Consider the following 27,435-nt stretch of genomic DNA (forward strand, 5'->3'; position numbering starts at 1 on the left):
TCACACATCTGTCAGTTAAATCTGACTTTCAAAGTCAACATCCACATTTCAGGATTATACTAGGATTTTCAGGACTCCCCAAGAGAGAGCCAGTCCCTGGAGTTGGACCAGCTGACCAAGGGAAGACTTAATACTATTCCAAGTGTAGTTTGTAAAAGAAAATGCCATTTCTTTTGACTTATTAGTTCATATTTCAAAAGATAGGAAAAATACTTTCCAAAACTACCAACTAGAAATCTATATAACAAGAGTGGCCTTAGAATATTTCCTGTACCTAAAGTGAACAGATGGTGATATAAGGATCCATTTATGGTGAATGCTTAAAAGAATCTACACATGGCTTGCCTGAATGATGCATGAAGGCATGACTCACATCCTTCCCGACTCTGTGGGAACATTCCACACATCAGCCTCTGATTGGTCATTTCATATTAGATTAACTCATTTCAGGATAGCGCTTGCTCACAAGTGTGGAGATGGGGCTGCAGGGATAACAGTCCACAAAGGGTAGGTTACTTGATCCAGCCGCTGGGTTCCGGGGTACTTTTGCAAACACATCTGGTAGGTAGTCTCTTCTAAGCTTATTTGCTAACCCAGTTTGTGATTGTGTCTGTAAACCTGCATCACTGCTGTCATTTATCAATCTATCCTTATTTCATTGAATATCTCAACGGGTCCAGCATTAGACTGATCTGATTTTGTGGGGAAGCACTTTTTTTGGCCATTCACCTCTCCACCCCAGTCTTGCCTGGGTGTAAGGTCCTTGAGTCCTCTCTTTCCCCCCGCCCCTCAGAGGCTTTCCCCAGAGCCTAGTATGTTGGGGTAATCAATCACATAGTGGGAAGTTTGGCATGAAGATCACTCCCATGAAGAACCCCAACATGTTGGTAAGTTTCAAATGCAAAAGCAAGTCTTTGACATCGGAAAGGCCCGAGTTTAATCTGTGTTTTGCAACCATGAGCAAGTTTCTCCGTAAAAGGAATAGCACACACCTTTATGTTTGCCTAAAAATTAAATGGAATAATACAACTCTTTCAACACTGGCTGCACATCGGATTCATCAGGGGATCTTTGGGAAAAATCTTTTCTCAGACCCCGCCTCAGACTAATTAAATTATATTATTTGGAGTAGGGTCTGAAATTCTTCTTTTAAAAATTCTCTTCGGCTAATTGTAATGTTTGGCTAGGGTGAGATCCACCGAGACTATGTATATAAGGCTTTTAGAACAATGCTTGGCACACAGAGTTTCTGTGGGTGTGAAGGGGGCCCCTGAACAAAATGGCAAGTCAAGTGGATTTGGTTTTTCAGAGTGGTACTTCTCAGAATTTGGTGGATGTATGAATGCAGATTCTGATTCAGTAGGTCTAGAGTGGGGCTTGAGATTCTGCATTCCTGACAGGCTCTCAGGAGAGAGCGATGCTGTTCCATGGACCACGCTGAGGAAAAAGGATCTACAGGAAAATGCAGCTTAGTTATAAAGCATCAGCCATGTCCCAAGATTACAGACGTAAAAAACAACCCAAACAAAAGCAACATAAAACTTCCAGATAAGAAAATACGCTTTTTAATGTACACTAGGTGGTGTTTTCCTGGCTTGTTTACATGATATTCCTGTCTCAGCTTCAGCAGCTGTTAAATGTCTCTGCTTACATGCTTTCCCCCAGATGCCTCAGATCCTCAGTTTACCCTGAAACAAACAGCTTACTTCTGGATCTGAATCAGCAAAGCATGACCCTTAGGCTCAGTCCTTTTTTTTTTTTTTTGACATCACTTCTAAATAAGGACTTTGTCTTTTGTAAGAGAAAAGAAAAAGCATTAATTAAAAATATAAAACAGATGCTAAAACAACAAATGAAACAAAGAAATAACTATTATCAACACATGGCAAGTGGCACGATTTCTTCGGTAATCCTTTTCATTTAGGAAACCCACTTGGATTATAAACATACACATTTACATATTATATGGGTTTTATCTTTTGTAAACATGGTAACTATTTAATCAAAGGCAAAAAGACATGTGCTTTCTATCTGTTATACTTTATTCTTACTGTATTTTAGAAACTTAATATCCTAGAGCAGCCTTTTGATTTCAGGGAAAGTCCCTCCTCACTTTTTATTCCCCAAATATTTCCCAAGGTTTCCTTTTTCTTCTTTAGTGAAAGTAATTTATTATTGATGAAAAATGTTTGTCAATTTCTTGGCACCCACCCATCTAACTGAAGAAACTGTTGAGCGTCCTAAGCCTGGGTTGGAAATAAGATTCAAATGACCAGGGTGCCTGGGTGTCTCAGTCATTAAGCATCTGCCTTTGGCTCAGATCATGATTCCAGAATTCTGGAATCAAGTCCAGCCATCAGGCTCCCTGCTGGGCAGGAAGCCTGCTTCTTCCTCTCCCACTCCCCCTACTTGTGTTCCCTGTCTCTCTCTGCCAAATAAATAAATAAATAATCTTAAAAAAAAAAAAAAAGAAGAAGAAGAAAGAATCAAATGACCCTACTTCAGGAAGAATCTTATCCTTTAGTTTTTTAACTTGAGTTAAATCCGTGTGTGTGTCATGTCCAGGTATGTTGATATTCTACATTACAAAGCATAGTTCAAAGTCTTTCATCTCTTTCGCGTATAGTTATGATGCTTACAGTTGTACTCCAGCAAAGACACATGGCTGGGAATTTGCTTCATTTTAAAAGGGGCAGAAGTTGAGGAGGGAACTGACTGGCATTATTGAGCACTTGGTGCCGCAGACGTTAAATAGCAGCCTCCCGCATTAGTCCTTGTAAGGCTATCCTGATGTAAGATAGTATTGCTTTTTTATTATTGTGCTATCATCATCATCGTCATGGTCTTCGTCGTCATTATAAACAAAGTACTACAACAATTTCTTTCACTTCTGTGATTTAGAGAATTATGGCAATGACCCCAGGTGAATAATCTGTATTCAGACTTGGAAAGGAAACTGCATTATTAGGTCCGTTTCACTTAAACTTTGAGAATCGCATTTTCTAAATGCTATCAGAAGCATTAAACTATAATAGAAGTTAGGGATTTTTTTTTTTGTAAGTACAACATTCTCTCCAGGGGACACAGCTTTCCTTCTTGGTCTGCTCCCAAATTCCTGTCTCTCCATGTCTGACGACAACCTTGACTGGCCAGGGCACATACCATGCCCACTTGTCTCTTCCAAGGGAATTGCTATGCATTAAAATGTACATTTAAGCTGCTGGATGTGGCAGTATTAAATATAGATGCTTTTGCTCTGATGAGTAATGTGTGACAGGAGGTATTACCCGTTTATGGGAAGTTACTGAGGGCTAAGTGTGTCAAAAACTTGGTACTTGGGACATTATGCCTATTTTTACATGGAGTCAAATTTCTGAGTGAAAAGTAAATTCACGAAAGCAACAGGGTGTTTTCAAATATTCAGTTTGCCTTAGCATTGTATAGAGAAAACTTCTAAATTAATACTTCTTATTTCTGTCTTACAATTGTGTTTTGCATTAGCCCCACCCCTGTTTGTCATCAACTTCACATTACTTCTCTCTCCCCTCTGATCTCCTCAAGGGATCCTAAAACACTGCCACAAACAACAAAACCAATAAATCCTCAAGACATCAACTTATCGGTATACACAAAACTGATTTAAAGCCAGAACACTGAGATCATATATAAAGGAAAGAGTTGCTTTCCTTAAGGAGCAAATATTATAATAGTGAGTGTGCAAGGCTGAGGAATCACCTCTGTTCTTGATTAAAAAAACAAATAAATTGGAGAAAATTCTGCTCAAAATGCTTTTTTCCCTGTTCCTTTGGTTATCATCACCCATGTTTTAAAGATTTTACATATTTATTTTAGAAAAAGAGAGTGAGTGTGAGCAGTGGAGAGGGGCAAAGGGAGAGAATCTTCAGATTCCCATGGAATAGGGGGCCCCCCTCCCCCCACCCCTCTTCCCCCCACTCCCCAAAACTGGTTCCCAGGGCTTGGGGCTCAGTCCCAGGACCTATGAGATCATGACATGAGCCAAAACCAAGAGTCAGATGCTTAAACGACTGAGCTACCCAGACACCCCAGTTATCACCCATTTTTAGTTGAAACAAAGAACCATGACACAGAAACTTAAGTAAACTTGGAATTAGAAATAGAATTAGACCCAGGCAGACCTTGGTTCCAGTTCCAGATTTGCCACTTGCCAGTCGTGTGACCTTTACCTCAAAAGCCTCACTTTCTTCATCTATTAATGTGGGGAAAATAGTGTCTTAGTCACAGACTCTGAGGACTGAACAAGCTACTTATTGTGTGCAGTGCTTAGTTCAGAAAGTGAACATGGTAGGTGTTTACTGGATTTTGGTTTCCTTTTGTTCAGACAAAATGAGCCAGGTGTTTATCCAAAGATTTTGGAATTTTGAGTCAACAGAATTGTTTAAAATCCTGTTTTTTTCCTTATTATTAGTATGCAATTTAGGAGAAACTATTTAATCACTGTAAATGTCAGTTTTTCTATCTCTAAAATGGGGCCAAGATGATCTATCTTGAAAAGGCTTTAAGAGGATTACCTTTTGTAAGAGTAATCACCCAAGACAGTTCTCAGAGCAATGCAATTGCTTAGTAGAACTTAATTTTCCTCTTTCAACTTCCTTTTTATCTTTAGGAGCTAAGGCCTGATGTCACATGCTATGCTTCTGTGTTGGTAAACCTCATTTCTCCTTGAAAGTGAAATCTGTCCAAATTCGTGATTTGGAACCAGTTTTATTGATACCATCTGGGAATTGCTTATATGCTGTGATTCGAGAGATGCTAAAAATTACCCTGCTTCTTGCCTGATGTTTATTAATTAAAAATTCATTTCTTTTAATTATTTTAAAATTTAAAAAAATACTTTTTGAAGTTTTAGCACATTCCAGTTATCATCACCCATTTACACCTTAATGTGAATTAGTTTGTGGAAACTAAGGATTGAGTCCAGAATATTAAATATTAATGATTAATATATATCAGAATATTAAAATATATACTTTTAAAAATTTCTTATTCTGAAGTCTTTTGTTTAATAATTTTAAAAAAATTTTATAAACATAAAATGTATTTTTATCCCCAGGGGTACAGGTCTGTGAATCACCAGGTTTACACACTTCACAGCACTCACCCTAGCTCATACCCTCCCCAATGTCCATAACCCAACCACCCTCCCCCTACCCCCCCCAGCAACCTTCAGTTTGTTTTGTGAGATTCAGAGTCTCTTATGGTTTGTCTCCCTCCTGATCCTATCTTGTTTCATTTATTCTTTTCCTACCCCCCAAATCCCCCATGTTGCATCTCTGCTTCCTCATATCAGGGAGATCATATGGATAGTTGTCTTTCTTCGATTGACTTATTTTGCTAAGCATAATACCCTCTAGTTTCATCCACATCATGGCAAATGGCAAGATTTCATTTCTTTTGGTGGCTGCATAGTATTCCATTGTGTATATATATACCACATCTTCTTTATCCATTCATCTGTTGATGGACATCTAGGTTCTTTCCATAGTTTGGCTATTGTGGACGTTGCTGCTATAAACATTTGGGTGCATGTACCCACTATGTTTGTATCTTTAGGGTAAATACCCAGTAGTGCAATTACTGGGTCATAGGTTAGCTCTATTTTCAACTTTCTGAGGAACCTTCATGCTGTTTTCCAGAGTGGTTGCACCATAAAATACATACTTTTATTTCAAAGATTTTTTTTGTTTCATTTGAGACAGAGAATGTGCACGAGTGGGGGGAGGAACAGAGGAAGAAGCAGACTCCCTGCTGAGCAATCCCAGGTTCCTGGGATCACGACCTGAGCTGATGGCAGATGCTTAACCTTAACCCTAACCCACTGAGCCACATGGGCACCCCCAGAACAGTAAGATACTGTGACTTTTGAATATTAGGGAATAAGAAAGAACTGATTTTGAGCCCTAACCTATTTTTAGAGTAGCTAGTTATGAATGGCCATGTGAAGGCCCTGGGGGAGAAGTGAAATTTAAGGGATTATTGAAAACAAAGCTAGGCTCCTGGATAGCTGACTTAGATAACAGCATGCTTGGATTTTATACTATTTCTGTAAGATTTTAAATTTTTTTCAGATATCCTGAGTATTCAAGTTTGCAGTGAGAAGACTTAATTTGGGATAGTAAGTACATCACTACTCTCTGCTGGAAAATAGAACAGAACACATACAAGCTATCCTGCTTGGCTTTTTAATGATCTCTATGGTTTTCTCCAAGTTAAAGGTAGCTGGCCAGGGTGTACTTGTAAGAGGGAAAACTGGGGCTGATGTGTGGCAGCCGGCTTGCCTGGCCCTATTTAGATGCTGTCCCAAGTACCACAAATGTATACTAAGTAGTTCTTTGCCCACAATAACCCAAACCGCTGTCCAGAGGCAATGAAATAATTTTAAAGGTCACTTAGTCTGCATTTAATCAAGTCTGTTTTCATTTTTGACTGCTTGTGTTACTCAGTGGTATTCATAAAACACAGATATTTGCTATAGCAACTGCCACAGGCTAACACTGCCAGGCAGATGGACTGGCCAGATTATTTTCATTCCACAAACGAGATCCTCCTGACTTTATGAAATGGTGCCTGTGACCTATTTGAGATCAAAAGTAGATCAAAAATAAGGGTTAAAACACTGCATTATTGGATATTTTTATTATTTATTTTAGGTAAAACTGTTGTTGCCCTCAAAGGATAACAATAAATATATTGTGTAATTATAAAACTAAAGAACACCAAGATGATAATCTATTCCAAAGCAAAAAAAAAAAAAAAAAAAAAAGACTTTTTAAAAAAACTTTGGATTAAAATGGATGCTTCTCTATATTTTTTCTTCTTTCTCTCTATACCCAATTTTAGAGGGTATATCTTATAGAAGATATTTGAGGAACTTATCAAAGTCAAGCAGGGTTTTTAAATTTTGGCACTGTTGACATTTCATCCAGAGAGTTTTTGTGGTGGGGGAGCTGTCCTGTGCATTTTAGGCTGTTCACTAGCATCCCTGGTATCTATTTGCTAGATAGATAGAAACTTACCTCCTTGCCAGGCAACCAAAAATATACTGAGACATAGACAAGGGTCCCTTGATGGGCACTGGGATACACAGTCAAATTAAAAATCTTAACAGAAAATCTATTTAGAAATCTGAATTATGCCTCTTGCCACCATTTTGATGAGACTTCAAATAATTACCACATATCTTGTTTATATAATCAAACAACTGCCTTAGCTCTATTTAATATACAGGTTCTTAACAGGAGGTCCCTGAATCTCCAGAAAGTCCATAGTGGAATTCAGGGCACCTGTGGATCCCATAAAATTATCTATTTTTGTATCTATCTGTGTATTTTTCCTGGACAAAAGGTTTTTTAAAATTTAATAAAATATACATAACATAAAATTTACCATTTTAACTATTTTTAAGTATAATGTACAAGAGTTTTTATAGATTCTTTATGAGGTACTGGGTCCCCCAAAAGTTAAAATCATTCTTAATGAAGTGCAAGATGATACAGGTTTATTTTAAAATGTGGTTGAATGTCCAAACCCCTCCTTGTCCTCATCCCATCACCTTGCCATCATCTCTGAGACTTTTCATTCTTTTCTTTTCTTTTTTTTTAAATTGAGATATAATTGACATATAACATTGTACTAGTTTTAGATGAAATAAGTCAGAGAAAAACAAATGCCATATGATCTCACTTATATTAAGTGGGATAACATTTTTAAAAATTTTTTCAAAGATTTTGTGTATTTATTTGAGAGAGAGTGAGAGCAAGCACACAAGTTGGGGGGGGGGGGGAAGCGAGAGGGAGAAGCAGACTCCCTGATGAGCAGGGAGTCCGACATGGGGCTTGACCCCAGGACCCTGGGATCATGACCTGAGCTGAAGGAAGACACTTAACAGACTGAACCACCCAGGCACCCATAGTGGAATAAAAAAAATTGTTAAAAACCCAAACTCATGGATACAGAGAACAGATTGGCGTTTGCTGCAGGTGGGCAGGGGTTGGGGGTGGGTGGTGGGGGAGATGGGTAAAACTAGGTTTAAAAGGTAGAAGCTTCCAGTTATAAGATAAGTAAGTCCTGGGGATGTAATGCACAGCATAGTGATTATCATTAATAATACTGACCATGTATTTGAAAGTTGATAGGGAAGAAGATTTTATAATATCTCATCCGGAGTTTTCTTTGATTTCTGCAGATGAAAATATTTGGTCATCTTTAGGCTGTCTTTGCCGTCTACCTACCACCTACCATGTGGATGGTGATGCTCAGACTTTAGGAATGGGGACTGGGTTTTCAGGAGGGCTCAGCAGTATCTCAGGTGAGTATAATGGCAAACTTCCTCAGAGGTCTTAGAGTTACTCATCCTTCCATTCCAGGGCCTGACACAGTGCCTTGCACTTTGTAGGATCTCCTTAAATGCTCAGGAAATGAGGGTGCGAATGAATGAACAAAGGAATGTGTGACCTTTCATGATGCTGCTCAGTCAAATATTTTTCACTCACATGGTTTCCTAAATGTCTTTTAGTTAAAAGAACCCAAGTGAAAGAAAAATGTGTCATCTTTTTTTTTTTTTTTGAAAAATGTGTTATCTTAAAAGAGAAGTTACCTATCTGTTCTTAATAAGGTGCTGTGAATTGCTGGGTCACCAACAAAGACTAAGTGATATTACTTACTCAATAAGAAAAATGCACTAATACATTATAGGAAGACTTTCAATAGCATAGGTCACGTCAAGGGTCATGGTACTTAAGAGCCAAACACCTCTCAGTTAACACTAGAAAGCAAACTTAAATGGACAGACTCATTTTTTAAGCTTTCCGTACAATTATAGTCTCATTGTCATTAAATGATTTAAAAAGAAATTTTCATACATTGGTCTCTCATGGGATCACATTTTTCTTCTAGAAATACCTACTGTACTTCTGTACAGGGTGATGAGGAGAGTGTTTTTTCTGTTTTGTTTTTAAGGGATGAAAAAATAATTAACTGAATGAGTGTGTATGGAGGTGAGTGTAAAGCAGTCAGGAAGGATGCTGGCACAGTCATAGGCCTGAGGTGGGTGGGCACTGCTCCCTGATGGAAGGCTTGTTCTGCCTTTGGCTGTCTGTGCTTCCCACTGAGTTCCTGACACTCAATGGGAATTGTGGTGAGGAAGAAACTGGTGGGAATTCCAGATACAGTCACATACGTGAGTGGTTCACAGGTGCAGGCGTAGATAGGAAAACCCTCTTGGCATTAAGATCTCACTCTGGCCCAAAAGATGGTGGTTTCTGATCCCAATGTAATGAAACCCTTACATCCTTTCAGATTTGGGCAACAAATACAGCTACCCCCCAAGTGTCTTGCTTCTTTGCAAAATAAGGAATGGGATACAAAAGGAATACAAAAGGAAGGGACACCTGGGTGGCTCCAACTGGCTGGGCGGCTGGGCGGTTGCGCAGAGGACTCTTGGCTTCAGCCCCAGTCCTGATTTCCTGGATAATGAGATGGAGCTCAGCAGGACCTCCTCCCACTCAGTGCTCAGCCAAGAGTCTGCTTGAAGATTCTCTCCCTCTACCCATCCCCTGACTGGTACATGCATGTGAGCAAGGGTGCTCCGGAATACAAAAGGATTTTTGTTAGTCACACTTAGGTCAACCAAGGCCAAACCTCTGTGTAAGGTTAGTTTCATCTTTTTCAAACAGTTTAGGCATCAATACAACAACAATAACAACAACAACAGATTTTGATGGCCTGAATAATTAATTTAGATTTGTGGTTTGCATTGATTGGATTCACTGGATAAGTGCACATTTCTCTTCTTATTTCTGCTTCTGTGGACCCACAGCATTAAGTCTGAACAAATGTTAAATGATGGGAAATTTTTGTTTATTGTATAATTCAATAGCCCAGCATTAGAGCTGCTTATTAGGTGATTGTAAGATGCAAAGAAAAGGAAAATTACAATTTTCTTGTGCTGACTGCTGCAAACAATGGAATCAATTAGTGTGGCTCTTAATTATACAGAAGTATAATGTTGCCATGCAAGTATCAAACTGGAGATTTTTTAGGGGAAACAATAGACAAAGAGAAAAAGGAGAAAGATTGTGACAGAAGATTACATTTACTGTGACAGGTTTTATCTCTCCAATATCAAGTTAGTTTCTTGGGGCTGAGTGAAGAGGAGAGGCAAGTCCGGGGAAGGAAAGGGAAGGACCAATAAGAGAAAACAGTGCAGTGGGAACAGTAATATTTCTGATCATTTATCATTGACACTCCCAAATGAGTGTTCGAGAATTAAATTATCTTGTCATTTCCCTAAGGATTGAGGTCATGAGTAATGGAAGAAGAAACCAAACTCACACCCACTTCTCTGGAAAATCAACCTGCTATCTGAACAAGGAAATGTGTATCATGACTGCTTGTAATTAAATACAGGATTGCTTCATTACTTCTGAAGCTCCCTGTCAAGTATATTGGATCTCACTGAAAACATCAGATGATAATGTTGCCTGGAGTCTCAGGTTTTGAATGCAGCTCTGTATAAAGAATATGCATGGCCTTTCTACTATACAGGTACTCTGATAAAGGATTTTATTTGCTAAACAGTAGATTTATTTTTGTAACAGGAGCTATTCTTCTTTTGGAATTACGGATCCATAGAAATCTCAAATCCTCCATTCCAAGACAAATGCCAACATTTACTCTGTCCTTAGTGGGGCACTATGCTGATGGCTTTCTATGCATTATCTCATTGAACTTTCTCAACAACGGTTAGGTAGCATTCCTGTGCTCATTGACAGCTCCATTTCCAGCAATACCTCTCAGTGTACCTGATGGCCAGATGTGTTAAATGTCCTTGTCCTTGGAACACAACACGCCATTCCCCAGCCCCATATATATGCCACTCTCTCTGTTGCTATTAGACCTGGAAATGACTACTCATCTCTCAAGATGCAGCTCAAACTCAACTCTTCTGCTTGGTCCTCCCAGGCAGATCTTCTTACAGATTGTCTTTCCTCTTATCACTTGTAAAACTTATAAAAGTTGGGACCCCTGAGTGGCTCAGTTACTTAAGTGTCCCTGCACCTCAGGTCATGATCACAGGGTGCTGGGATTGAGCCCCAAGTCAGGCTCTCTGATCATCGGGAAGCCTGCTTCTCTCTCTCCCTTTGCAATCTCTCTCACTCTTGCTCTCTCAGATAAATAAATCATGCTTGTTTATTAAAAAAGGAAGAATTACCAAAGTACTGTAGGAAAAGTCATTTACTGGAATACTTGAGGCTTAAGGAGGGCATGACACAGATACACTGGATCCTAAAACTTTGTGGTGACCAGCTGGCCCAAACTATGGGATATGGAGGAAGTGTGGCATTTAACAGGATTAACATCATGGTGGTCTAGCTGGTCATATTTAAGAAATAATGGCTCCCAGTTGTGATATTTTAGCAGGTAAAAAAAAAGTTTCAGTGCATTATATTGCTATTAGGCAAACGTTTATTATGTACCTAATTTCTTACTCTATAAGAGATAGAAAAACCAAGAGCAAATATTTGGAACATGGCTATATTAAGTGGTAGAAGTGAAAAGTACTTGGGAATAAAATTATCCAAACTCCAGAAACATTATTAATCTAGAAACAGAATAAATCCTATTCATTCAGGGTAAATGATATTCTTTGAAATCAGTTTCAAATTTCTAGTTGAAGCTTGGATATGAAAGATTATACTATAAATTTACCTCTGATTATAAAATGAGCAATAGTAATATTCTTTCAGGAGACATAACTCTTTTCTGAATCAAATAATCACTTATGTAGCATCTTTCGGGGCCCAATTTTTTTCTCTCAACTAAATAGGATATTAATGGAACACAAAGAGCACAAAAATGAGTAAAGACACATTATTTTTCTAATCTTAGCAATATGTTTCACATATGGATATAACTGCTTTTACTCTTATTTTTTTGTGTGTGTCATTTTATTAAGAACTCTGTTGCCCCTACTCCCACTTTATAAAGACTTACGGAAAACCCTATAAAAATTATGTCAGATACCAGTGCAAGAAAAATAACTTTGTTTTACTTGCTGTAAACTTTTATTGGGTTGGAGAAACAATTATTTTCAATTACTGTGTTAAATTCTTTTCATAGTTCTTGTCTATACAAGAACTAAAGGTGTGTAATGAAAAATATTTAATTCCATAGTTTTAAAGAACGAACAGCAATTTGAAAAACTTACCTAATACTCTACTGCCTATTATCTTTTTAATTTTTTTTTGCATTTGTAGAGATTTTATATTCTAAAAGGAGTGTCAAGATTTTGTTTATAGTATTTTTTAAAGACTTTGGTAAAGATTCACATATGTTGTCTTACTAAGGTGTGCGCCTGTTAGCAAGTATGTTCCACTGGGTTCTGCTTGCATAATGAGCTGTCATTATCTGGGGTGACTTTGATTCATTTCTTCTTGCATATGTATGCATGTGTACGTGTGAACATTGTTTCATGTCTGACTCCCTAATGAAAAATTTCAGAAATATAAGGTGAATAACATTAACTAGTATGCCACCCAAAGGGAAAATGTTATCCAATGTAAAAAATACTTTATTTCTTTAAGATGCACAGTACTCAATAAATTATATTGACAACCTTTTTGCTAGACTCAATAAATTACATTGACAACCTTTTGCTAGACTAAGAAAAAAAAAAAAGAATTCTCAAATAAAATCAGAAATTAAAGAAGAGATATTTCTAGTTTTAATGCACAAATACAAAGGATCATAAAAAACTACTATGATAGGGAGGGCACATATTGCATGGAGCACTGGGTGTGGTGCAAAAACAATGACTACTCTTACGCTGAAAATAAATAAATATTACTACTATGAAAAATTACATGCCAACAAATTGGGTAATCTAGAAATGAATAAATTTATAAAATCATAAAATGTACTGAAACTGAATAGAGAAATAGAAAATCTGAACAGATTAGTAAGTAAATTGAATCTGTAATCAAAAACTTTCCAACACAGAAAAACCCAAGACCAGATGGTTTTACTAGTGAATGCTGCCATACATTCAAAGAATTAATACCTATCCTTCCCAAACTCTTCCCAACAATTGAAGAAGAGGGAACACTTCCAAACTTATTTCACAAGACCAGCATTACCCTGATACCAAAGTCAGAAGGACACTGCAAGAAAATAAAACTCAGACCAATAGCTCTGATGAATACTGATACAAATCTCAACAAAGTATCACCAAACTTAATTCAACAGCACGTTAAGGGGATCACACACCATGTTCAAGTGGGATATATCTCTGTGATGCAAGAGTGATTCTATGAATGCAAATCAACAAATATGACACAGCACATTAATAAAATGAAGTATAAAAATCATATGACCATTTCAATAAATACAGGAAAAGTATTTGACAAAATACAACATCTAAAAACCCTCAATAAATTGATTATAGAGAAAACATACCTCAGTATAATAAAGATTATATAAAACAAGCCCACAGCTAACATCACATATAATGGTGAAAGGTTAAAAGCTTTTCCTCTAAGATCAGGAACGAGACAAGGATGGCTACTCTTACAATCCTCCCCCCCTCCCCAAGATGTGAGAGAGAGAGATAGCAAACCAGAGAGCCCAAGCTGGGGGAGGAGCAGTGGGGGAGGGAGAAACAGGCTCCCTGCTCAGCAGGGACCCCTACACCACTGAATCCCAGGACCCTGGGATCATGACCTGAGCCTAAGACAGACACTTAACTGACTGAGCCACCAAGGCACCCCTACTCTCACCAATCTTATTCAACATGTTCCTGGTCCTTGCTAGAACAATCAGGCAAGAAAAAAGAACTAAAAGACATCTAAATCAGAAAGGAAGAAGTAATATTGTCTTTACTTGCAGATAAATGATATTATATATAGAAATCCTAAAGACTCCATTAAAAACCTCTGGTCAATCAATGAATTTTGCAAAGTTACAGGATATAAGGCCAGCATGCAGAAATCAGTTGGGCTTCTATAGACTGACAATGAAATCTCTGAAAAAGAAATTTAAAAATTTCATTTATAATAGCTTCAGAACAATATAATTCTTAGGAATAAATTCAACCAGGGAAAGTTCTATATACTGAAAACTATAAGACTTTGATGAAGAAATTGAATAAGACAAGACAAGTGGAAAAATATGTATTCATGCATTTGGAAGAATCAATACTGTTAAAAGGTCCATACTACCTAAAGCCATCTACAGATTAAATGCAATCTCTATAAAATTTCCAGTGGCATTTTTCACAGAAAGAGAAAACTATCCTAAAATTCATATAGAGCCACAAAAGATCCTGAATAACCAAAGTAATCCTGAGATAGAAGAACGAACCTGGAGGTATCACATTGTCTGATCTCAAATTATACTACAAAGGTATAATAATCATGACAGCATGATACTGACATAAAAATAGACACATATACCAATAGAACAGGGCCCAGGGGACCCTGAAATGAATCCTGCATATATGGTCAACTAATATATGACAATTGGACCTAAAATACTCAATAGAGAGAGGATAGGCTCTTCAATAAATAGTGGTCAAAAACTGAATAATCATATACAGAAAAATGAAATTGTACCCCTTATACTACTCAAAAATATCAATTGAAAATGAATTAGAGGCTAAACACAAGACCTGAAACCATAAAACTCCTAGGTGAAAATGCTCCTGACATTGAACTTGTCAATGATTTTTTGGATATAACACCAAAAGCACAAACCAAAAAAGCAAAAGCAAAAATGAGAACTACATCAAACTAAGAAGCTTTTGCCCAGAAAAATAATCAACAAAATGAAAAAGTGGATTATGACATGGGAGAAAGTATTTGCAAACCATATACCTGATAAGGGGTTCATTTCCAAAATATATAAAGAATTCATACAAATCAATTACCAAAAACAAAAACAAAAACAAACAAAAATAAACATTCCTAGTAAAAACTGTTCAGAGGAATAGATAGACATTTTTCCAAAGAAGACATCCAAATGACCAACAGGTCCATGAAAAAAGGCTCAGTATTTCAAATCTTGAGGAAAGTGCAAATCAAAACCACAATGATATCCAACTCACATCTGCTAAAATGACTATTGTCAAAAAAAAAAAAAAAACCCAAGAGGTAACTAGTGTAGGTGAGGGCATGGAGAAAAGGGAACCCCTGAGCACTGTTGGTAGGAATATAAATTGGTTCAACCACTTGGAAAACAGTATGAAGCTTCTTCAAAAAATTTAAAGTAGAGCTACTATATGTTCCAGCATTCCCATTTCTGAGTATATATATCCTAAGGAAATGAAAGCAGGATATTGAAAATATATCTGCACTCCCATGTTTTTTTTTTTTAAGATTTTTTTTTTAGTTTATTTGTCAGAGAGAGAGAGCACAAGCAGGGGGTAGTGGCAGAGGGAGAGGGAGAAGCAGGGTCCCTGCCCGAGCAAGGACCCTGATGTGGGACTCAATCCCTGAGCCAAAGGCAAATGCTTAACTGACTGAGTCACCCAGACATTCCATGTACTCCCATGTTTATTACAGCATTTTTAACAAAAGTCAAATATGGGAGCAACTTAAGGGCTCATCAATAGATTAATGGATAAAAAGGACTGGGTGTATATACATGATGGAATATTATTCAGCCATGAGAAAGAAGACATTTCTGCCATTTGTGATCATGTGTATGGACCATCAAGGATATATGAAATAAGTCAGTCAGACAGAGAAAGGTGAACACTGTGTGGTATCTTTCATATGTGGAATCTAAAAAAGCTAAACTCACAGAAACAGAGTACAGTGGTGGTTACCAGGGGTTGGGGAGTGGGTGCCTTGGGGAGATATTAATCAAAGTGTATGTAGTTGCAGTTATAAGATGTATAAGCTTGGGGATCTAATACACAGCATTGTGATTATAGTTAACGATACTGTATGATATACCTGAAAGTTGCTAAGAGACTAGTCATCAGTATTCTCACCACAAATAGGAAATAAAAATATGTGATGTGATAGAGGTGTTAGCTAAGGCTAAGTGGTAATCGCATTGTAATATGTGTATTAAATCAACAAGTTATACACTTTAAATTTACTCAGTGGTATATGTCTATTATATTTCAATAAACACACACATATTTACTTAGAATATTCATCTAATTTAAGGGTATTTGGATGGCATAATATTTTGAGACTATTAAGCACAGCATCCCATAAGTTCAAAATATGTATGTACATGTGTATGCTTTATTATTTTATGCTTATAAAGGAAACAGTCCTAGAAAGGGGTGACATAGTATGCACCCAAACAAAAGGCACACACTTGAAAAACAACATCTATTTCACTTATCTCAGTAGTCCAGACAGGAGGAGTTAAATCTGTATATCTCAGTCAAAAGCAGGGCACAACCAGTTTGCAAACTCTATGGAAAAAAATCTACAAAAAATAATATTGGTCCACAAACTTGCAGGCACCATGATGAATTATATTTATTTTGTTCTCATTGTGAAGATAACAATAAACATGGAAGCCATATCAAACTTGGAAACTTTACTAAAAATATGGTTCCAAGTTTACCCTTTGCCTGTCCTTTGGGTTGGCACACCTAAAATGATCAGATATTTTACATTTATCATGAAAGCTGGGGATCAAAATTGGTTTATTAAGCCTATTTTTATACATTGAGATATAATTCGACATCTAAAAATGAAAACATTCTGCGGGCCGAATACTACACAGTCTGCCAAACAAAACATGTTACCCAGTTTCTAAAAGTTATGGCTTCTAATTTCTTGCATGATTTTACTGTGATACCCATCTTTAAATAATACGTACTTCTAGGTTATGATTCAAGAGGTAATAATAAGAAGAAAACATGTATAAAATGGTTATTATATATCAGGCACTCTGTATGCTAAGTGCTAAAATCTTCACAACTATGCAACTATCATTAACTTTGCTTCAGTAGGAAATTGGAAGACTGGAGTTAAATAATATGAACAGGTTCACCAGACTAGAAAATGAAGCTGAGTAAAGCATCCAGAACAGCAGGGACAAATCAGTAGTAGCGGTCATTATGATGGTTTGGAGCTAAGTAGCCCTGGTTGCCAGGATATTAAGTATTGTTTCCCAAAGTTGCTAAGGTAGTTGATACTAGATAATAATACTCTATTTCTTCCCCTCCAAACTAGGCTTTTCTCAATTTTCGTCTCTAAGTTGAATAAGTTTCATGAGTTTCATCAAAAGCAATAAGGAATTTCTTTTGACTCCCTCCATCTATACCTAATCAGTTTGTCAGCAGTGCATGAAGCCGTTTTTTCAAGAAAATGGATGGAAGAAATTCTGCAATCACATTCTTCTCAGGAAATCTTTTCTTTAAAAACAATTTCATGAACACATGTTGCTTTTCTCATGTATTTCTTAAATCTTCTGCTTAAACCTCAAAAAGAACTCATTAGGCATTGTTTTTGTCTTGTTCTTTGAAGATGTTAGGAGAAAATATGGGTTTACTTAGATATTTACCCAAATACCTCACAAATCTTAGAGAATTTTGAGGGTTTATATCTGGGGCTTCATAAAGGAACATAACTCCTTTACCAGACAATGTTTACCCAAGTTTTTAGAGTCTTTCAGTAACAAAAATGTCAAGAATCATGATTTTCTTGAAGTTAAATGCCACCTTTTTCAGTTATCTTCCTTCCTTCTTTCCTTCCGTCCTTCCTTCCTTCCTTTCTTCCTTCCTCTCTTTCTTTCTTCCTTTCTTTCTTTTCTTCTTTCAGAGAGAGACCACACACTTGGAGAGAAGGAGGCCAAGGGAAAGGGGGAGAGAGTCCCATGCAGACTCCACACCCAGTGAAGTTGACCCGGGATCTGATCCCACAACCCCAAGACCATGACCAGAGCCAAATCAAGAGCGGGAAGCCAACTGACTGAGCCACCCAGACAGCTCCAGTCATTTTTCTCTTGAGTGTTTCCCTCCTTAAAAATGTTAAGAAAAGAGATAACTCCTAAAGCTACACATTGCGCATAAATTGCAATGTTCACTCGAGGCTCACTTTGTTTTTCTAGAGGCCATATGTGTAAATCAGATTTAATGGAGTGAAAACAGGAAGTCTGTGCTACGTCAGCACATAATTCTTGTGTGTGAGATTCCTGTCTTTCATTTTATCAGTGTTTATATAGCATTTATAGTTGCCCTGTAAGGTGCCAGGTAATGAGTCCAGAATGTTCCAGACTCATGTTTTTTGCTGTTGTTGTTGCTGTTGTCAATATTTCGGGTTGTATTATTATTCATAATTACAAATATAATTACTTTTCTCAAACACCTAATTTTTAAGATGAAGGCAAGTATCTTTTGACTGTGGATCATAAGCTGTATAGAAATGGAGTTATCTCATACTTTATCATATAAATTCTTCTAAAAATTTATTTGAAGAGACACACCTTCTTCCTTAATACCTTTATATACTATTATCATTTTTATGTTTTTAAACATAAACTGTTTTGTAGATACAGCCATACATCTTTGAATATTTTTCTGCCTAAAACATACTGTCAATGAGAATTATACCTTCCCAAACAAAAATAAGTCAGAATTATGTACTAGAGCCATAGATGCCAATAAGTCTTGGATAATAAATGTGGTCCCATTTAAAATGCCAGTCTTACTGATAGAGTTATTTGAAACACTGTTTTTATGAAACCCAGGCCTTAGATTTAAATCTTGGGTGATCCAATTTATTTTCCTTATTTAAAAAATTACAGATTTTAGTTAGGCCAAATAGAAGTTAGCATTGGCAAATAGAATTGAGTAAAATCATACAGTAGGATTGGTGAAAATCTACTAGTAATTTATACCTTAAGCTCTTACAGGTATAGAATCTGAATGTTGAAATGACGTTCTGAAGTCATCTGACTCAATCTATTATTCCTCTAGAAATGTCTTAATGTCCTTGGTTAATGCTTACCTGGGGTTTCATTAACTTTTCTGTAATGGGATGGTCATGTCTCATGGGAAGTATGCCTGATATTGAGATGTTACAGCCATTCAGAACTCTTACTGATACTGAACCTAACCATGTGTCTCTCAACCATGTCATTATGACTTCAACTCCTTGAGAATTTTCTCCCTCATTTACATGAATGTCCTTCAAGTATTTAGATAATTCATATGCTTTCCCGTGGATTTCTCTTCTTCTCCCTAAGTCTCTCAACACATTGTTTGAATGATATAATTCAATTCAAGACCTTTTACCATTTAGCTCACATTCCCCTAAAACACCCGAGAATTTATTAATATGTATCTTTAAATGATGTGCCAAAAGTGATCATCATGTTAAACATGTGCTCTGGCCAGCAGAGCCTACTAACTGTCACTTCCTATGATGGAACCATATGCTTCCATTATCATATCCTGAATATACACTTTCATTTGGCAGTTATCATTTGATTTATTCATAGAAAATCTGAGGAGAGTATTATCCTTTTTCCTTTTTCTAAATAATAAAATTTGTTTAATTGACCATATTTGTGTGTGTGTGTGTGTGTGTGTGTGTGATCCTACTGTCAGAAAGCTGTAAGATTAATTGTAAATGCCTGTGTTTGGCACATTACTGGCTTCTTTTGCTTGATTTTTATTTTTCACTCATTTCACATGTGTGTCCCTTAAGAAAAGATATTCATTAAGAGAAAAGTAGCTTATAAAATTTGGCAGTGTTTTAGAGGTGATTGGTTCATCAACTTGAATTGGTTCATTCATAAATGAATTCTCTATGGCTAGAAACTAATTCATTCAAATAATCAATGAATTAATTAATTAATCAGTTATTCAACTTAATTGTAATTTTTGAGTGACCACGGTGCTAAAGACATTTAGTATAAAGGAGAAAGAGACAATATTTCTCCTTAAAGTCGTTCCTCCAGAGAGCTTATAAACAATTGGACAGAAAAAAAAAAATATATGCACAAGGTAATAGTACAATGTGAAGGGTTATCTATCCATCCCTCCATTTATCAGTTATAATCTGAGACAGTTAAAGGCCTACTAGAAATATTCTTATTATCTTCTCATGTATCTTGGGATTTTGTTCATTAATGTTGATTTTTTTTTTCTAATTTTCTAGCGTGGAGACTATTCCCCTTGATAAATAAATTAAAAGCAAAATGGAAATTGAATAATATTGATTTAGTTTTCCAGATTTTTCAAGTGTCTTAATATTTTCTTTCTGTCTTTCTTTTACTGATTTCTAGTTTGATTTCATTGTGGTAAGAAAACACATGTTTTATATAATGTTCTAAGTTTTTAGTTTTACTTAGTAAGTAGAATAGGGGAAAATACAGCTATTTTATCATCTCAAAAGTAGAAATGCTGGTAGTAGTTTCCTATCTAACATCTGTTTTCTCCTTCTTACTAGCATAACCTCATTTTTGTTTGGGGGAGGCAGTGTGCCAAGTTAAAAATGCTTCTCTCTCTAGACTCCTGTGCCTTTAGGAGTGCTCATGTGATCAAGTTTTGGTCCATAATAAAACAGCTAAAGCCTACTGGCTAAGACTTCTAAAAAAGCTATTGTTCTTCTAATAAAAGGGACACCTTCACCTTTCTTCCCTTTTTTTCTGACTAATATGTATGCATGATGCCTGGAGGTACAACAGCTATCTTGTGCCCAAGAGAACAAAGACAAACCCACTAAGATTGGCAAAGAAAGAAGCCAAAGAGAACTTGAATTCTTCATCAACTCCTTGAGTGACGGCACCATCCTTAAAGTTCCCATCAAAGGAGGGTTTATTATGGGGAAAAAAATCCTATAGGTTTAAACTATGTTCATTGACTTTTTGTTATGTACACTAAACATAATAGCAAATTATTCATCCTGCTTTTTTCCACCTAATTTAGAATCAACCTATCTTTTACTTCACCTTTAAAATCCAGCTCAAGGCTGGATAACTTGCATAGTCCTACCCTAAAACAGTATTTGGTATTTGGTATGAAGACCCTATTCAGCTGCCTTCACACCAAATACCACCTTCTTTCATGCTTTATCTTACTGCATTGTTTTTAAATTTATGATCCTTTCTTCATTAAATGACTTCTTGAGGGCAGGCATTATGTCTTTTATTTTGCATTTTTGACCCCTGCAATGCCAGAAATTTAAGCAGAGACCTGAAGTGGAACCAATTGGCTTACACAGTAGTAAGTACAAAGTAAAGCAATGATCTTGGCTTGAGCTATCTGGTTCAATGGTCTGGTAGAATGTCACATACAAGCTCAGTCATTGCAAATAATGTTTTTTTTTTTTTTTCTAGCTGTCTGTTCTAGCACAGTAGAGTCATGTTGGGGGAACAGAAAAAGTAAGCACCACTTCTCACCATGTTCTCCCTCATATCACAGGTCTCCCTCTGCCCCAATTTTGGATACTGTACAGATCACTCACCAATAGGGAGGGACCCATCACTGTTCTCCAACAACAGCCAGGCTTGCCTGCACAGCAGTACCTGTGGCTCTAGCCACAGATTCCTGTACAGAAATTTGGCTCTGTCAGTGGCAGCTGGAGAGGGTAATAGGACCTTCTGCTAAATGAAGTTGAGTCAATGAATGGATGAGCTGCAAGGGTCAGTTGCAAAGAGTGATAAGTTAATGACAACTCATTCAGATGGATACTTTTGTCATCTAACTCCCAAACCTACCTGTGGCCAAACCTGTGACCCTGAGGGGAAGCCATCTCCCATGGGAGAGAAGTCAATGGGGTGGGAGACCATATTCTCATCATTGAGTCCAGGAACTAGGGCTTCAAGCCGCAAGGCTCCTGGTTCCTTCTTCTCTCAACCACCCCTATTCACTTTCACTCTCACTCCTAGTGCTGCCATTGTTTATGCTGCTGCTTCTTTTCCTTCCTCTTCTTCTCCTTCTTAACTTCTTCTTTTCCAGCAGCAGCAGCAGCAGCAGCAGCAGCAGCAGCAGCAGCAGCAGCAGCAACCAGTCTCCATTACTTTCTTTTTTTTTTAATATTTATTTTTATTTGTTTATTTACAGCATAACAGTGTTTATTGTTTTGGCATCACACCCAGTGCTCCATGCAGTACGTGCCCTCCCTATTACCCACCACCTGGTTCCTCAACCTCCCACCCCCCCCACCCCCCTGCCGCCCCTCCATAACCCTCTGGTTGTTTTTCAGAGTCCATAGTCTCTCATGGTTTATCTCCCCTTCCAGTTTCCCTCAACTCCCTCTCCTCTCCATCTCCCCATGTCCTCTCCTTTCTAAACTGAGGGCAGGTCTCACTGTGTGAAGGAAACTGAGGAGCTTCTTTCTTTTTCTAGAAGAATCCCTCATTGGGTCAGGCTTCTCAGACTCTGCTGATTTTTCCTCTTCCTTCTCCTCTTCCTCTTCAGGCATCAGAGAATATTTAGTTCCTCGTGGTTGCATAAAACGATCCTTTGCGAAGTAGTTTTTATAGCCACATTGCTTGCAGGTAGTGTGCAGGACAGCCTTGAGGGTTATCTGGCCAGTGTAATCATGGAAGGACTACTTCTGCCTCTCTTCTTACTCAGTGATAACGTTGTTGGTGTCAAGGCCTTTCTCAGTGCTTTGGTTGACAACTTTCATGGAGCAGGATACATTTATCCTATCATTTTTCACCTGTCAGCAATAAACTTCCCCCCGACATTTTTTTTCTCTGACTTCTGCTATCTCAGAAGGTTTATCCATGCAACAGGATGACATGTGAGTTCGAAGGACCAGACCTTGCTTCCAACAGCCTGGGATTTTGATAAAAGTTTCATAGTCTGTCATAATAACAACCTCTGGCTGGAAAACAGTGTAGACAGCAGGCAACTCCTTAATGTTCTATGGCTCCTCCATTTCTCTTCTGCTAAGGGTACTTCAAGTGTCTCTGTGTCAGCTCTTGGTCTCCTGGACACAGCACTCTGTGAAACACTAAGACCCAGGCCTTATTTGGCACTTCTATTGGCAATTTGGCAAGACTCAATAAATTGTTATACAGGCAGATGAACAAAACTTTCTAAATAGCATTTGTAGATTGCAGTTTGTTGTTGTTCGCAACAATTCTCTAAGTCACTAGCTTTATAGAATATGGCTGTATTGGCATAGTTCATTTTTCTTAGCACTACTGGAAGTAGCTGAGACATTGGACAGGAATTATTGCCAGAGTTATATTAAATACATTTAAGTAAAGTAAAACAACATCAATTCATCTGTTCTTTATGAAATTGGAAAGCCCACTTTCTCTGTGGTGTCAAATTTTGTATATATATGTATTTTGTATCTGGAAAGTAGTTACACGCCTAAGGATGTGGGGGATCTTCCTGTTCAGATTTTTGTGATGTTTTGGCTTCCTGAAGTTCTCATGCGATAAATGGAATTGTTCTTCTGGGATCCATCTTGTAACCACTATATACTTGCTGTTTGGCTGCCTGTGTGATGCTAGGATGCATTTATGACCATCACAAACCCTCACTGATTTTGCTTGAGAAGAAGTGAACTACTTTTCCTTTCTGCTGGAGTCATCACCTTTTCTCTCCACTACTGAAGTCTAATTTCCTCTCTCCCCTTTCTTAATTCCTGTCTGAGTTCATTTTTCAAACGACTCCAAGGGAAATCTCATATTTAGTAGCTCTCCAAGGGCAGAACCAATAGTCCTCAGTACCAGTCTCTTATAATATTCTAAGAACAAAATGAGAAGTGTGGGAGTTTTCTGAAACGGAGGATGGAGGACTGAAGGAATCTCCAATAAGCTAATGCTTGCCTCCTATTTCCTTGATTTTTCAGATGTAGATCCTTTTGGTGTATGCATTTCTTTTAAGAGGCATGGCATATATTCTAATATACCGAGGAACTTTGTAGAGCAAATATAGAATCATGCACTTTTTTGGACAAAATAGAAACAAAATTGTAAATGTACTATAAGTATATGTGTATACACACACGCACATATGTATGTATGTATGTATGTATTTAAAAACATATTTCCTACCTACAATTATATAAAAAACAAGGAAATTGCCTTTCACAATGACATTGGGAGGATGTACATAGTAGTATATTTAAAATAAAAAATGTCAGTTAAATAAACAAAATGCCATAATTATCAAAATGACATCGAGTCTGGAAATTAAAATGTAAAAAAAAAAAAAGTATTATATCCTAAGGAAAAACTGTGGTGTGATAAGCAATATACTATACTAATGTTAGAATATTGTTTCTAAGAAAAAAACCCAAGATTCTGAGTATATATTTAACTCTATGAAACTCAGGTTTTTAATTTATAAAATAGAATGAATATTTAATGTTAATAATTATTATTAATATTTAGTGAGTATTTATCTGCCTTTATCACGGAGTAATTGGAAGGATAATTAACATAATAAAAGTGAAAATGCTTTAATACCACCAAAGTGCTACGGATGTAGGCTTTATTTAATATAGTTAATAAAAATACACACAGACAATAGTATCACTGGGAAAAGCCAGAAATCAAGAAGTTTCAATTTGTTAGCTGTGGGGGAAAGAATATGCTACATGAGGGTAAAGTTCTACATGTTAGAAGCTTAGCTTTTTGTGTTTATTTAACAAAGTACTGCAATAGTTTTTTTTTTCTAAAAGAATATCTGAAATTCAGTTAAGACCCAACAAACAGCTGCAGAAGATGATTCTACATGGTTAAAAAGTTAAAAAGTACAACAGAATATTATTAGAAAAAATCAAATGGAACAGAAAGCTTATAATGAGCAGTTCCCATCCTATTCCGTTTCCTAGAAGCAAATTCTAATTTAGCTGTTTCTTTTGATATTTATCCAAACTATATGTTTCTTTTTCTTTCTTTTTTTTTTTTAAAGATTTTATTTACTTATTTGGGTGCTTGAAAGCATGAACAAGGGGGAGGGACAGAGGGAGAAGTAGACTCCCTGCTGAGCAGGGAGCCCTATGGCTGTCCTGGGATCAAGACCTGAGCCTGAGCCTAAGGCAGATGATTAACCAACTCAGCCACCCAGGTGTCCCCCAAATTATATGTTTCTAAGAATATTTTTGGGTTGATGACTTTTAGATTCTACCATTTGACTTTCTATAATAAAAATGAAGATTTAGCTTTTTAAAGTTCCCCCAAACTCCTCCATTTCTCTCAACTTTATCCTGTCAAACTGAAATTAAATCAAGGATCATTGCTTTCATCAATGTTTATGCAGATACAGTTCCACTAGAGTCAAAATAATGCACAATGTGGCAAACCCTCACTTGTGAGGTTTTTGTATTGTACAATAGTTGTCCTACTTCTCACATGCCCAGTTTGCTGTCTCAATATTTTTAATTTATACCTTTCCCTTTGTAGCTCTCCATTCATTCCTCATAATCTAGATTGTTTCCAGGAGTTCCAGCAGTTACCTCACATTGAGGTCTCTCCTCATTGTCTTCCTGATTTGATCCTATGTTTTCTGAAACTTATCTTTCTCTTTCTTGATTTACTCATGAATTTGCTGAAAAATGTTTTTCAGGATTTCTCAAGAAAGTTTCATGGGACGTAAATGTGTGGAAATTTGGCACATATGAAAATGCCTGATGTTCCTGTATCTTCCCATGTGATGAGGGATTGGCTTGGTGGAGTATTAGTTTGAAAAGCATTTTTCCCTCAGAATTTTAGAGTACTTGTTCCACTGTCATTTAATATTTAGTGCTGCTTGTGAGAAATATCAGTCTTGCTCCTTTGTTTATGACTTATTTCCTTTAAATTTCTGGAGACTTTAGAATTTTCTATTTCTTATACTAAAATTTTATAATGTGTACTCTGATTATGGGTCTGTGTTTATTCTTTTTTGCTTGGTAGTGGAAGATTTTTTTCAATTAGAAATGTATGTACTTTATTCCAGGGAAATTTTCTTGATTTTTTTTCTTTAATCTTCCTTTCCTTGGAATTTTCTTTATTCTTTATAAAACTAATTTGTTGAATATTAAATTTTCTATATAATATCTCTAAATTTCTTAATTTTTGCCCATAGTTTTCTTTGTTCTTTCTCTCTCTCTCCTCTTTTCTCTCTGCACATTCTACTTCCTTGATATTGTCTTTCAAAGTTTCTATTACAATTTTTTCAGCAATTATGTTTTATGAAATAAAGAGTTATTTCTTGTTCTCTGATATTTTTCATTTCCAAAGTGTGGTGGGCAGATTTCTAAGATGGTCTCCAAAATTCTGGGCTTCTCATGTACATACCTTAAATAATTAACTCCTCTTGAGTGTGGGAGGAAACTGAGTATGATGGTATATATTTTTTTCTTGACCATATTACTTTACATGAAAGAAAACATTTTGTACAAATAATTAAGTTATTGATCAGTAGACTTTGGCTTAATTAAAAGGAAGATTGTAGTAGGTAGGCTTGAGGTAATGAGTTTGAGTCCATCAAAGGGAGCCCATTGGTCAGTGATAGAAGTCAGAGATCTGTATTCCTGCTGGTTTAGAGGCAAATAGCGTTCAGGTTAAAAATGGGTTATGGGGACCATTTGAGAAGGAGCTGGCTTCTCTCTTTTGCTGGTCTATGTCTAGCAAAAACATCAGGGATCTCACTCAGTCCTATTATCACAAGGAAGTGAATTCTTTCACCAGCCAGTTGGCTTGGAAGAGGAGTCTGAGATTCAAATAAGACCCCAGACCTGACCAACTCCTGACCGCAGCCTTGCAAGACCTTGGGCAGAGCTACTGTAAGGTAATAAATTTGTGTTGTTTTAAGCCCCAAGTTTGTGGTAATTTACCACATAGCAACAGAAAAATAATACACACAGCAACTTGTTCTTGTTTTGTGGATGGATTATCTTTCTCACCCACCTTCCCTCCATTAGTTCATTTGTTCCTTTATTATTTTAGGCTCTTTTTGAGTTAAAAGCTCTCATCAAATAGTGGTTATTTTTAGTCTTCCTTATGCTTAAATGTGAGACATTAGGAAGGGAATCAGGCACCTGAGTGAAGCCTTGTGACAAACAAGATTCCATTTAGGTAGATAGAACCAGAGATGTGGCGATCTTTTCTCTGTTCCTAAAGAATTTCTCTGAAGAGAAATGTCTGAAACTCTGGCTAAGTGCTTAAGGCCTGCCTGGCTATCAGAATTCCCCTGTGAGATGGGCAAGGAAGTCTGAGTATTGACAAACTTAGAAGCTACCAGTTAAGTCCTATTTTCAGTCCTGAGCCAATTTCTACTATGACCATAAGCACTTTACATATTTGAGGAAATGCCTCATATTCATCTTGTCAGAGGGTAAATGTTTGGTTGCCAGTGTGTATCTGTGTGTGGCCACTTTAAGTATTGACCTGAAACAAATCTCCTTTGCCATGTGAGGCCTCAAAGCTGCCATCCATTGTGCATTTGGCTGACCGCCAAGACCTCCTCAT

General features: G+C 36.9%; 1 pseudogene; it reads right to left on the reverse strand.

The window, feature by feature from the left end:
• Nucleotides 1–830: 830 nt before the first annotated feature.
• Nucleotides 831–27,435, reverse strand: LOC123942134 (annotated as a pseudogene).

Source organism: Meles meles, chromosome 5, assembly GCF_922984935.1.
Source record: "Meles meles chromosome 5, mMelMel3.1 paternal haplotype, whole genome shotgun sequence".
Lineage (NCBI taxonomy): Eukaryota > Metazoa > Chordata > Mammalia > Carnivora > Mustelidae > Meles > Meles meles.